We start from the raw sequence: 12,207 nt of genomic DNA on the forward strand, positions 1-12,207 counted from the left end.
ATTTTATTCGAGATCGAGGAATTGGCTGCGTTACGTCCATGGCCAATTAAGAAAATTTACGCTTTTTTCTTTAATTTATATACAGTACTCAAACTTAACCCAGCTAAAGTCGGGGAAATTTTACCGACTTTTTTGTCTAATAGAGGATACGCTATTCTTGAAACATTTACCGACATATTTAAGTATATGTTAAGCGTACCGCGTGAGCCTCAACAATGCCGCGACATTAAAGAGTTGGAAACATTCTATAATAATCTGCCTTTAGGTTGTAGTGAGCAATATATGGCTCATTCCGAAAAAAGGGCGTTTGACATAGGTCAACGCGATATAGACGAAATGCAAGCTGAAAATCTACTCGTTGATGAGCAAGATGAAAACATGATTAATGCTTTAAACATTTTTGAAACGGAAGAATCAATTGTGCGGGACTTTGAATCTTCCCAGAATGACCGTATATCTCGCGACTTTTTAAACAATAATCCAGAACTGGGTTTCGCCTCTCAAAACGATTTCGCCTCTATAGATTTTTCGGGTCTTAGTAATTTCCCTGACCAATCAGGTGGCGGGGCGAGGGGGGCAGTTATGACTCCAATAGATTCTCTACCTCACTGTGAAATTACGGGTCAAAGAGTGCAAATGTACCCTAGATTTAACTTAACGGGTCTCGAAATCACCGTAAGAATAACCAATAATTTGGTTGAAGGCTTAGCTAATATTGTTCAAGCCGTTCTTAATAGGTTAGCTCCATCTGACATGATTCAGATAACGGCCGACAGTTTAAGCTTGCCAAACAGGGGCGAGATATCACTCTCATTTCGTAGAGCTGATCAATTGGACTCTAAATCTGTTTTAGATGAGATAGAATCAGTTTTATACGATGATGAGTTTGAAAGATTCTTTTTAGGACCCATCGTCTTAAAATTTCACGTGGTGAGAATACCCCTTGAAGGTTTTGGCCGTGCTGCCCCCAAAGGAGTGCGGTCCTTTGATATCTATTCTCGCGACTCCCGAGGAATTATCAGGATTGTGAACAATGATAATCTGTGTTTAGCGAGAGCACTTTCCGTGGCAATTCCGCATTAGAGATTATGGCTCTAGGCGAAGAATTTAAGCCTAACTGTATAATTAACGGCACTAAAATTATAAATTTAACTGTCTTTAATTTAAATTTCCTTGACTCTTTCAGTTTTATCTCCGTACCACTCTCTAAATTCGCCGCCACTTTCGGCTTAGAAGATGCTACAAAGGGATATTTCCCTCATTTTTTATTTAACGTGGTTAAAGATCACGTCCTCGACCTTAATAATCAATTAGCAACAAATTATGTCCTAGAAGACCAAATGCCTCCTCCAGAAGTATACGGGTCTGAAAATTTACCCTCCAAAAATCTCAAAGAGTTTATGGAGTGGTACGATAAACAAATGGAAGAGAAAAAAGGCTTTAATTTTCTGGAGGAATTAAAGTTTTATTGCGTCAAGGATGTTGTGATATTAAAGTTAGGTTGTCTAGCTTTTAGAAAACTTTTCTTGGATAGTGCCCAGGTGGAACCTTTCCAGGTCGCGTGTACTATAGCCGGATTGTGTAGCTGGGTATACCGGAGACACTCTATGGATAAAGATTCTATAGGCATTATTCCTCATAACCTCTATAGGATGATTGATAATCAGTCACTGGTGGCTATAGAATGGTTATCCTGGTATGCTCACGAACACGACGTAAATATACAGTCGGCATTTAATGGTTCGGAAGCCAAAGTTTTGAATATGAAAGTGGACGGTCTTTGTGATAAAGATGTTTTAGAGTTCAACGGGTGTTATTTCCATGGTTGCCCCAAATGCTACAAAGTCAACCGCAACCAATCTTTACAAGGTGATCCTGGTCAAACCTTGAACACCTTGTACGTCAGAACTTTAAAAAAGAAGAAACGAATCGAGAAAGCGGGCTTTAAAGTAATAACGAAGCGGGAATGTGATTGGACTAAAGATAAAACCGATAATCCGGCTATTGACGTTTTTCTGGAAGCAGAAAACATTAAAGAAAAAGTACGCGAGCCTTTAAATCCTCGCGATGCCTTTTTTGGTGGAAGAACATCGGTACTTAAACTATACCATAAAGTTTCAGGCAGCGAGAAAATGCATTACGTTGACGTAACTAGTCTCTATCCTTTCGTCAACAAGAGAAAGAAGCTGCCAGTCGGGCACCCAGAAATTTTACTGGATAATATTCCTGACATTTTCGCATTCGACGGTTTTCTGAAATGCGAAGTTCTCCCACCAATTAGCCTCTTTCACCCTGTTTTACCAACAAGGTTAAACAATAAATTAGTTTGCCGGGAGTGTGCCTTGAAACGTTTCCAAGGAGACTGTCACCATTCCGACGAAAAACGAAAACTAGTTGGCACCTGGGTGATTGATGAACTTCGTGCCGCTGTAAATCGGGGTTATGTTATCCTATAAAGAGGCCTGGAAATACAAGGTGCGACAATATAACCCCGAAACTGGCGAGGCCGGCTTGTTTCAAAAATACGTTGATTCGTTCCTTCTTCATAAGCAGACGGCTAGCGGTTACCCCTCGAATTGCGTTACCCCCGAGGAACGTGACAATTATATTAAAAATTTTAAAATTAGAGAGGGCGTACTTTTAGACCCAACCAAGATTAAAAGAAACGAAGGGTTGCGTAGCGTAGCAAAACTTGCCTTGAATAGTCTTTGGGGTAAATTCGGGGAAAGAGTCAAACCAACCAAAACGGAAATTATCAAAGAACCCCGTAGACTTTACGAACTCTTAAGTAACCCGGATGTTGAAGTAAAAAGCGTTTTAACCATCAATGAAGAAACGCTGCTAGTCAAATGGGTTCCTACATCTGGGGCCGACGTTGTTTTGAAGCATACCAACTTCTCCATAGCTTGCTATACAACGGCTATGGCCCGACTTTGTTTATTAGAATATCTGGAAATTGTCGGGGATAAATGCTATTACCACGATACAGATTCTCTAGTGTACATGTCCCCCCTTGGAATACCGCTAATAGAAACTGGTAACTTTCTGGGTGAAATGACCAACGAATTGGAAGGTTATGGTAAAAACGCCCACATTGATACCTTTGTCAGTGGCGGATGCAAAAACTACAGTTATTGGGTAACAGATCCCGACTCTGGCAAAAGGTTCAATATAACCAAAGTCAAAGGGTTTCGTCTTAATATCTCTAACGAGAAACTAGTCAATCACGAAACTTTAAAAGGACTGCTAGGCGTTGATTTAGATAAACCCCTTTTACCCATAACGGTTCCAATTCCGAGACACATTTCTAGGCTTCCCAATCACACGCTTGTCTCTAAAGATACTCACAAAGTTTATAGAGCCACGGTCGATAAAATCCGTAACTAGACTATTTCAAAACAGTCCCCTATGGTTACCAACGCCCAACTTAATTTATTAATTTATTTATTGACTAATTTAAAACTAATTTATTTATTTATTAATTTAAAACTAATTTATTTATTTATTAATTTAATTTATTAATTTAAAACTAATTTATTTATTTATTAATTTAAAACTAATTTATTTATTTATTAATTTAAAACTAATTTATTTATTTATTAATTTAAAACTAATTTATTTATTTATTAATTTAAAACTAATTTATTTATTTATTAATTTAAAACTAATTTATTTATTTATTAATTTAAAACTAATTTATTTATTTATTAATTTAAAACTAATTTATTTATTTATTAATTTAAAACTAATTTATTTATTTATTAATTTAAAACTAATTTATTTATTTATTAATTTAAAACTAATTTATTTATTTATTAATTTAAAACTAATTTATTTATTTATTAATTTGCCTAATTTATTTATTTAAAACTAATTTATTTATTTAAAACTAATTTATTTATTAATTTATTGCCTAATTTATTTATTTAAAACTAATTTATTTATTTATTTAAAAGCGTATATTGTATATTTAAAATAAAAAATTTTAAACTGATTTTTTTCCTTTTCCCGCGCTTCCTGTCATACGCGTTTCCCTGTCATACGCGGCACGCGGCGCGTTTCCTTGCTATGCACGACGCGATCATTTCCGCGACACGAAGAAGAAGAAGAAGCTTGCGCGACCACTATATTAACGTTTGGCCGCTTAAAGTTCAATTTATTTAAGCTCGAGAACTCGGAGAACAATGATTCCCTTTTATCATCCGTGTACCATAACGGTAAATGGACCGAGTGGGCTGGAAAGACGTTTCTTTGCGAAAGAATCATTAAAAATCATCGGGAAATGTTTGAACCCAATATCGCTGAAATTATTTTCTATTATTCAGAATATCAACCATTTTACGACAGGTTGAAATGTTTGGTTGTCTTTAAGGAAGGTTTGCCGGATATGAACGAGTACGACGGCTCTCGAAATTGTCTTCTAGTAATAGACGATTTAATGGATCAGAACAAATCAGGTTTGATCGGTTCAATTTTTACCAAGTTTAGTCATCATCGTATTTTAAGCGTGCTATATTTAACTCAAAATCTTTATCATAAATCCAGCGATGCTAGGGACATAAGTTTAAACACAAATTATTTGATACTGTTCAAGCAGGTTAGAGATAAATTGCAAATAAATTATCTAGCTAGACAAATGTACCCGCGTAACCCGAAATTTTTAATGGAGAGTAACATGGACGCTACTGAACAACCTCATTCGTATTTGCTATTAGACTTTAAACAAAACTGTCCCGAAGATTATAGGGTTAGAACAAACATATTTCCCGATGAGATCATGGTAGTGTACGTGCCCAAAAAGAGATAAATAAGACTCGTATCATACACGAGCATTCATTTGAATTATGAATCGCCGTGCGATAACATCACAGCGAGACGTTCTCGCCCTCTTGAGTAAACTTAAAAAGGACCTAGACACGCCTTTATAAGATCCGCGGATAAAGGTTTAATAGACGCTATATCAGAATTAGTTTTAAATACGCTACACGGAAACGTGGAATTGAATTTGGCTCAAAGAAGTAGGCTATACAGGTATAAGAATAACCTACGCAAAATAGCTAGTAAAAGAATAGCTTGGAAAAAGAAAAGCTTGGAAAAAGAAAAGGGCTATTTTATCGAACCAAAAGGGGGAAGGTCTTTTTTCTTTGCTCGTACCGCTTCTTTCCTCGGTTATCGGAGCCTTTAGTTCGTAATGTACCATAAAATGACCTTGGTACCCTTGAATGAACGGCAAATACCGTCTCAACCCACTATTCCACCCGGTGATACTCTAAAGACAGATGTTATGCAAGAATTGAATAGGGAGATGCAAACGGTTTTAAACAACAAATCGTTAGACGATCGCTCCAAATGGATTATGTACCAGCAGCTAGTCCAAAGGTACAATAACGTTTCTCGAGAAATCGTGCCGGATCCGACCGAAAAATGGATTGACATGTTTCCCCTCAAATATAAGGGGAGAGCAAAGAAGGTTTTTACTCAGTTGCAATCGCTTGGCGAAACCTTAAGGTGGTCGAAAGAAGGAAGAGTTTTTGTAAACGGACGAGAGATCAAAAATTCTGATATAGCGCAGATAGTACACCATTACATTACCCCCTTAAAGAAATACCCGAAGGTTGGAGCGATTTTCATAACATTGTAAAAGAAATTGAAGGGCCAAAAACCACCGTCTCTCCCGAACCAGTCCCCATCCTTCCCCCTCCTCCTCTCCTTCATCTCACTTTCCCGCCAAAAAGAACGCCCTTAAAGAGACGGCTAAGAAATTACAATAAAGAAAATTCAAGCGGGCCTCGTTACGTTACGAAAAGGAAATCTTCAATAATACCAAAATGGCTGAGCTTCAACCCAACAACACCGAAAAATTAAAAGCCATATACTATGATCCTTCTAACCCCGCTTTGTTTTCAGGAATAGAGGCTTTACATCGAGCTGTTAAACACGATGGTATATCGAAAGAGGAAGTAATTTCGTTTTTGGAAAGTTCCACCCCGTATACTTTGCATAAAACGGCTCGTAAAAAGTTTAAGAGACGCCAAATTATAGTTCACAATATTGGTGATTTGTACCAAATGGACTTGGTTGACATGCGATCCTTGGCCAAAGATAATGATAACTACACGTTTCTATTGACATGTATAGATTGTTTTAGTAGAAAACTATGGGTCGTGCCTTTACTACGTAAGACGGGAAAAGAAGTTGTTAGAGCCTTAGCTCTTATATTCAAAGACCAAATACCTATTAGAATAGAAACGGATAAAGGGAAGGAATTTTTGAATTCCTCGGTCAGAAAATTTCTCAAAGAAAAGGGGGTTAAATTCTTTACAACCGAGAATGACGTCCACCACGCCCCCATTGTAGAAAGAGTGAATAGAACGCTAAAGTCTCGTATGTTTAAACTGTTTACCCATCTCCATACTAGAAGGTATATCGACCACCTGCGAGATATAGTGACGGCATATAACGGCGCTTGGCATAGTACTATTAAGATGACACCAAATAATGTTAAGCCAACGAATATATTAGAAGTGTATAGAAATATTTACGGAACTGAAAACAAAGGGCAGAAAAAACGCCCTCCCCCGAATAAAAGTGGGTGATTACGTTAGGGTTAGCAAAGTAAAAATGGTTTTTGAAAAGGGTTACGAAGCCAATTACTCCACCGAAGTTTTCCAAGTTGATTTTATCGGAACTGCCCGTGATCCAGTGATTTACAAGTTAAAGGATCTGGAAGGAAACCCTATAAGTGGCGTGTTCTATCGCGAAGAGGTTCAGAAAACGGTTAAACTTGAAAGGTTCAACATTGAAAAAATCATAAAGCGGGGAAAAAGACGTGGAAAATTGGAGTTATAAGTATCTTGGGAAGGTTACCCGAAAACCCAAACCTCTTGGGTTCGTGGAGAAGATGTCGAATCAATCGCTTTACCTAACCCTACCAAGTAACGTCAACGGCTCGTTATTTCCCGATAATACCAGGGCGCATTACTGTACCAAACTACCTAATCCCATTCATTTAAATGGAAAATGGGAAGTGGCTCTAGTAGATATATTGTATACGTCTACTTTTTACAACGTGCCAAGGCCTAAGGAAGAACGTGATGTTAGTTTTCATAACGTTTCCAGATATGGGAGCAAATATACCGTAGGGGAGGTAGCCGAAGGCAAGAAAAGAGAGAGAAAAAGTAAAGACGCTCGGCGGGAAACCATAGTTGCGCCCGACGTTCCCCCGGGCTTTTACAAGTCTATAGAACATTTAATAAACGTCATAAATAATTCGTTTGACAAAAATGGCCCAACATTGCGGCTGATTTACGATAACGTAACCGGGCACACTACTATAAATCAATCTGAAAAATTATTGAAACCTTATTTAAAATTCGAAAAAACCGTTGCCGAAACTCTTGGATACGAAGAAGCTAGCGAATGTATCGGTCGTAGCCAAAGGCCCTCTAATTTGAATTACCACGTTCCGGACCAGTTATTTATCTATTTAAATATCGCTAGCGATCAGATTGTAGGCGACCACTCGGTTCCTTTACTGCGGATCGTTTCGGTTGATGCCAAGAAACCATACGGGTCTCAAATATTTCAAACCTTTACCAATCCTTTTTACGTACCCGTTGGTAAAAATTACTTTGATATCATCGAAGTTAATATAAGGAATAGTTTGGGGGAACCGGCGCCATTTGAATACGGGAGCTTAACGGTTAAACTACATTTGCGATGCCTAAGCCCGACGTCTTAGAAAGGCGAGAATGTTGCTACAAGCAATATTACAATAACCAAGTGGGGACCGGAACCGGAAGTTATTATATAGGGACTAACCCTAATTTGAAAGGGCACGGGATAGGGAGTTTTTTTAGCGGATTGGTAAGGTTTGTTAGGCCTTTGCTTACAAGCGGTGCCAAATTTCTCGGCAGAAAAGCCGTTAGTACGGGGACCAAAATTTTCAGTGACGTAGTATCGGGCAAGGATTTTAAAGAGGCTGCTAAGAAAAGAGTAACGGAAACTTTAGATGATATTAGAACACAGCATGGGGCAGGGGGGAAACGTCGCAGACGTAAAAAACCCTTGAAACGAAAACGGGCTCAAAGTAAAAAAGGTATAAAACGAGCGACTACCAGGAAAATAAAGCCAGTTCGCCGTCGTATACCCTACAGGTCAAGACGACACGATATAATCTCCTAAACATGTTTCAAGCGACAATAACTGAGCTGGATTTTTTCGAATCTGTCCCGATTCAATCATCGGTAGAATCGGCCAAATATGTTTGCTAATGATCTAATTCGGTTTTGGATGGAGACTCTCAGATTGAATTTTACGTTCCTGGAAATGGCGAAGAATATATTGACGCCTCTCTAACTATGCTTTATGTTCGAGCTAAAATAGTACATACGGACGGCACAGATATCGATGACACAGATAACGTAGGGCCCGTCAACAATTTTTTACATTCGCTCTGGGATACGGTGGAAGTAACCGCCAATGATACGCCTATTTCATCTTCAACCGGAAACTACGCCTTCAAAGCCTACCTAGAAACATTGCTAAACTATGGAGGAGACGCGAAAAAATCTCATTTAACTTCTTCTTTATGGCATAAAGATACGGCTGGGAAAATGGCTTCTGCAACTGAAAACCAGGGACATCTTGTTAGGAAAGAGTTAGCAAAGGGTTCGAAACAGATTGAAATGTACGGAGCCCTACACGCTGATATGTTTAACGTTTCAAAATTCATAACCAATGGCGTCAGCCTTAGAGTCGGGATGACCCGAAATAAACCAGGCTTTGTTTTGCTCGGAGCTCCTCCCCCCGGTGGCGTATGGTACAAACACGAAATACTCGAAGTAGGTTTATATATTCGTAAAGTGAGAGTAGCCCCTCGAGTAATGCTAGCTTTAGAATCGGCTTGGACTAAAGCCACGGCTAAATATCCATTCACTAGGACAGAAGTGAAAGTTTTTACCATTTCGGCAAATATTCAAAAAAACTACTATAGATAACGTATATTTAGGGGTTTTACCAAACAGATTAACAGCGGGTTTAGTAACTCATAACTCGTATAACGGCAAATTGAGTTGGAACCCTTTCGACTTCCAAAACTTTAACGTGAATTATATTTATCCGATTTTCGGCTCGGAACAAGTACTCGCTAAGCCTTTGCGACCAAATTTCAAAAGGGTCTTTACACTAGATCATATTATTCTCTGTTTACCGGATCTGGTACTCATTACAAAGACGATGGTAACGAAATATCTATGAAGGAGTATCCCAAAGGTTATACGCTTTACTGTTTTGATTTGACTCAAGACGGTACCGCTTCAGATATAAATCATTACAACCCTATACGACAAGGACAATTGCGACTTGAACTCGGGTTCGAAGAACCAGTACCCGAAACGCTGAGCTTGATCGTTTATTCAGAATTTCAAAGTTTAATGCACATAGATCATAATAGAACCGTCGTTGTAGATTCGCCATGAACGCTTCAACCATAAGAAGGGTTTGAGATACACCCGCGGATTCATGGGCGTATACCCGCGCGATGTTCTACCCAAATATATCCTTCGATACCCGGCTTCCATTGTTATAAATCTAGATAATCACAAAGGAAACGGTAGTCATTGGATTTGTCTCTATATCGATGGGAATAAACAATGTTATTATTTTGATTCCTTGGGCTTGGGTCCCTTGACAGAAGATATTAAAACATTTATGAGAGAAAGTTCTACGAAAATAAACTATAATAGGAGGGCTTTGCAGCCCCCCGACAGTTCCGCTTGCGGTATATACTGCGTTGTATACATTATGCACAGAACGAGGAGAAGAATCACAAACATGTTTTTCAAGAAATTTAAGAGGGATCCGTGGATGAATGACGTCATCATTTCCAACCTGTATAAGAGAACCACGCCCTCCCACTGAATTCTCTTACCCAATCCCGACTCGGTATTAGACCGTGTTATGACGTCAGCCGTTCCAGCCTCTATAAGAGAAACACACCCCCCGTGAATTTTCGTATCCAATCCCGACTCGGTTGGTGTTATGACGTCAACCAATCTCTATAAAAGAAGCCCTACGGTCGTTACAGGATTCATATCTACTCCCGGTTCGGATTTAAACAGTCATCCACAAACTCGCTGCTAGTTATTATGAAGTCCGCCGTTATTGAATAAGAATCCCTGAACAGTTGCACTCGTAGTGATGGCAGCACGGACATTATCGTGAAAGAAATGGCCATAACAACCATCGAGGCCAAGCCGGCAACCGTTTCCTGGACATTCGCGCCACCGTACAATAAATCCCACGTCTCGATTTCAAAACAACGACAAAACCAGTGGGTTTCGCGTAATCTGCACCGATTGGACTGGAATGCCGGCCTAACCTCTTACGCCAAAATCGACGAATGCCTCGCCGCCGGTCTACAGGGGGTCGACCTAATCTTTTCAAAGGGTGACGAAAAAGTCACCTTTCTCTCTGACCGTCTCAACAGAACGGTTCACGACTTGAACGACTTCAAGTGTCCGAAAGCCACGACCGCGGACATCATTTCTCTTCCCGTACGGTGCTTGTACCCACACCCCGTCGGTGAGCACCGAACGGCTTGCGCCTTTGACAAGGCTTTAATTTACGCCTTATGGGCGCACTCTAACAAGGCCGAAATTAATATTTCGTGCAATCTAGACATCCTTAAAGGGATACTTTCTTTTAATTTCATTGCAATAAATCCCTATAAGGTTAATTTATTTCGATAGATAGACAAATAAGGATTCTGAAAATATATATGTTTTTATATTTTAGTTTAATTAATGATTTTTAAATTACGATTAAAAGATCCAAAATGCTCTTGTTTTGCGATCATGAGGGCACCTGGTGACACAGAGCCGAACCACCGAAAAACGTTACTAGTTCGTCTCTACCAATTTCTCCGTAGTGTTTTTCCTACTGGTAGCGGGATTCATTCTGTGAGCGCAGTATGAAACAGATTGACGGGAATTGGTATGGCTGCACACCAAATTCTTCTACTTCAGAAGAACTACCCTCAGATTCGTTTATTATAAATTGTTCCGAATTTTCTGAATCCAAAGAATCAGAGTTCGAACTTTCATCGTCAGATTCAGGACCGGAATGATCAGAAATACTTTCTCGTCTGACATTCTTAAGCATATAAGCAGACGACGATTCACCAGGCAAGCTGACCTAGATTCTCGTTCCTACTACTTTTTACTCCTTAAACGACAGTTTTCATTCCAACTACTACCAACCAATCAGAGGCCGAACTTTACCTACGTAGGTAATGGGTTGAAAATGGTGGCCGATTTTAAATCTGGCGTTCAAAATTTCAATTTTTATTCACGTTTATTTTAATTAATAAATTTTTCTCGCGATTTCTACTGACCCCCATGTTTTTAGGGGTGGTTAACTTATAGAAAACCAATGTTAGTGTGACCAACTCAGATAAAGCCGATTCTATCCCTTTAATGAATTTTACATGTAAAAAAATGAATAAATGTATTTTTTTCTTTAAAAATGATTTTATTTTTTTCAAGATACACGTATAACAGTTTGAAAACAGATTCTCTGAAGGGGGAGAACATGTCTAGTCGTGTTATTTGCAGACGAGTGACGTAAACAACATTTGTAAAGGGGGAGGGAGGTTCATAGCGGGGATGGCGAACGAGTCTGGGCACGAATTATCTTTAATCTTGGGGGATCTATTTGGTTCGAATGTCGTAAACAACTTTGTATACAAAGAACGTCTGCGGGGCTGACTGACAAGTCTGGGCATGATTGATAGGGGAGAGAGAGGGTGGGGGGCAGTTCTAGTTCTGTTATAGGTTTAGTTTGGTGGCTTGGGGGTGGAATGGGGGTCGGCTCTTGATATAGTTTGAGTTTAGTTAAAGTTTAGTTTTTGGTGCGGGGGAGGGCGAACGGGTCTTGGCATGAATTATTTTAGCCGCTAGGGGGATCCATTTGGTTCGAATATCGTAAACAACTTTGTATACAAAGAACGTCTGCGGGGCTGGCTGACAAGTCTGGGCATGATTGATAGGGGGGAGAGAGGGTGGGGGACAGTTCTAGTTCTTGTTATAGGTTTAGTTTGGTGGCATGGGGGTGGAATGGGGGTCGGCTCTTGATATATTTCGAGTTTGGTTCTAGTTAAAGTTTAGTGGTGTGGGGGTGGAAGGTGAGGGGCGAACGGGTCTGGGC

The 12,207-nt window shown here is 39.3% G+C and overlaps 1 long non-coding RNA gene across 1 annotated transcript; it reads right to left on the reverse strand.

The window, feature by feature from the left end:
- Positions 1-10,770: 10,770 nt before the first annotated feature.
- Positions 10,771-11,454, reverse strand: LOC149624212 (uncharacterized). Its single transcript, XR_016374628.1, has 2 exons — positions 11,010-11,454; positions 10,771-10,941 (listed from the first exon to the last, which is right to left on the reverse strand). It is a non-coding gene; the product is annotated as an uncharacterized LOC149624212 (long non-coding RNA).
- Positions 11,455-12,207: the final 753 nt, after the last annotated feature.

This window comes from Phalangium opilio, unplaced genomic scaffold, assembly GCF_054372755.1.
Source record: "Phalangium opilio isolate 3A_F unplaced genomic scaffold, DU_Popi_V2 ptg000106l_1, whole genome shotgun sequence".
NCBI lineage: Eukaryota > Metazoa > Arthropoda > Arachnida > Opiliones > Phalangiidae > Phalangium > Phalangium opilio.